The sequence below is a fragment of the Nematolebias whitei genome, chromosome 23 (genome assembly GCF_014905685.2).
Source record: "Nematolebias whitei isolate Nwh7 chromosome 23, NemWhi1, whole genome shotgun sequence".
NCBI lineage: Eukaryota > Metazoa > Chordata > Actinopteri > Cyprinodontiformes > Rivulidae > Nematolebias > Nematolebias whitei.
This window is the reverse complement of record NC_056520.1, coordinates 4,631,367-4,634,036: the sequence shown is the minus strand read 5'-3', so window position 1 is coordinate 4,634,036 and position 2,670 is coordinate 4,631,367.

Genomic DNA, 2,670 nt, shown 5'->3' with positions numbered 1-2,670 from the left:
CATGATGCAGGTGGCCCTCTTCCTGCATCATGAAGGACCTCACTCACCCAGCACACACACTTTTTGCCCCACTCCCCTCAGGAAGGAGGTTGAGGAGCATTAAGTGTAGAACCACTAGACTGAGGAACAGCTTCTACCCTGAGACTGTTAGACTCATGAATCTCTAACCAGAAAAAACACATCATGTTGCTGCTGATCTGTTTCAATGTTGCTGCTGATCTGTTTCAATGTTGCTGCTGATCTGTTTCATGTTGCTGCTGATCTGTTTCATGTTGCTGCTGATCTGTTTCATGTTGCTGCTGATCTGTTTCATCTTGCTGCTGATCTGTTTCATGTTGCTGCTGATCTGTTTCAATGTTGATGTGTTCATGCGTGCACATCTGCTCACAGACTCATGTTCATGTTTGTGCTGATGTTCAATGTTTTATGTTATGAGTGCTTAGTGTATATTTAGTTGATGTTTTTCTTAGTTCATATCTTAGATGTTATTACTGCTTTTCTTTTACATTTTATTGTTGGATGTAACTGGGACCCTGTGAACATAATTTTGTTCCACCACATGTACCACATGAGGTGCGAATGACAATAAAGAATCTCTGACTCTGATGACAACAGTGGAGAACAAACTGTTTTTCACTCTGTTAAAATCCAGGTCTCTCTTGTAAATGAGTCCTTGTGGCTCAATGGGACTAACCTGTATCAATAAAGGTTGAATGAATATAAATGGGGCAGCACGGTGGCGCAACTGGTAGAGCTGCTGCCTTTCAGCGAGCAGGTCCTTGGTTCAAACCCCAGTCCAGGGGCCTTTCTGGGTGGAGTTTGCATGTTCTCTCTGAGCATGCGTGGGTTTTCTCCGGGTGCTCCAGTTTCCTCCCACAGACCAAAAACATGCATGTTAGGCTAATTGGTAACTCTAAATTGTCCCTAGGTGTGAGTGAGAGAGTGAATGGTTGTTTGTCTCGTTTGTCTCTATGTGTCCCTGTGATGGACTTGCGACCCGTCCAGGGTGTACCCCGCCCCTCGCACAGTGATTGCTGGACATGGGCACCAGCGACCCCCGTGACCCAAAATGGAATAAACGGGTAAAGATAATGGATGGATGGATGGATATATATATATATATATATATATATATATATATATATATAAAATATGTTTATAGGGCTCTGGTTTTAACTAAAAAAAACATGTTTTTATTTATAAAATAAATCGAAAAAACGGAAGTGCCCTGTCTCGTCCCTAATGACTGTAAAAACCACTCTAAAATAGGCTACACCAAAAATATAATATGGGTTAGTTAGTTAGTAATTGTTTTGGAGGAAAAAAAATAGCTTTGTATGCAGTGCTTATTTTGAGCCGGATCCTGCCAGAACAGGATTCGGTAACTCTCAGGTTTACTAAAAAATAAAGTTATGAACAAATTTGACTGCCTTGAACAAATAAAACTTATATTGGATATGTAAACTGAAAATGATTACATAAACACTCGTTTTAAACACAACAGCCACATACGAGCTTCCCCTCCACTACCCTTATAAAATCTCCTCCCCTAAAAGAAAGGTGGTGCCATGAGCTAACCAGGAAGTCATACGCAGGCAGGAGCCCACAGGCTGCCGCCATGAACAGACGAGGAGGCGCCTGGAGGTTTCACGTGTGGAGTTGGACAACAACGAGCAGGGACAGTGTCGGGCTCAAAACTGTCAAGTAAAGGTGTGTGTGTGTGGGGGGGGGGTATGTTTGACAGAAGTGGAGTGTTTACAAATGTAGGTAAACGTAGATGTTTAACAACCTGTTAAAATACACCATAATACAGGAAATCGCATCTACTTTTTTCAAAATTTTCTGAGGGAGGACCCCAACCCCACCAGCCCTTCTGTTATCTGTGTTCCTGCATTGATCAGTTTACAAATTAAGCCCTGTTTGCATGTGTAAAATTTGCTGAATTTTTGTAAAATTAGCATTAGCGGTTAGTTTGAAATCGTGATTAGCTTTCAGAATGTCTTAGCGATTGCTTTTGGCTACCACCCGACCAAGTTTCTGCTCAGTATGTCTAAAAACTTTCTGAGATATGGCCGAAAACAGTGCAATGGTAATGAATTATTGTGATGACAGATATTTTCATCAATTTCTCTTTGTTTCGTAAAGTTAAACATGGAACTGAAGGCTCCTGAATCATTTGCACTGGGATCCTAACCACATATATCCTGATGCATGCTCAATAATCCAGGTAGAAAAATCTAAAAAAGTTAAATCTGGTCCTCTGGACATTCAAAAAAACAAAACAAAGCAAAACAACAAAAAAATGTAGAAACGTTTTGTCTTTCATCCGAGAGACTTCCTCAGTCTGAGGAGCTGTTTTCAGCTCAGTCTCTTAAATAGCACCTTCTCAGAGTGGATCAACCAGTTTGCTGCTGACAACCAAAACCAGCTGATCACATGCTCAAGAAGGACCATCAGCCTAACAATGGATCATTAGCACCTGATGGCTGTTTACTATTCACAGAGGGCTGAGTGATACTAGCAATCACAGCATTGTAAGAGGGGGACAGTTTCATCCCTTTAGTTGGCAGCTCAGAACACCACATACAGAACACCATGGACTTTGTGGATAAGGTGAGGGATGTCATCATGGAGACTGATGAAACAATGGTCTCTTTTGATGTCACATCA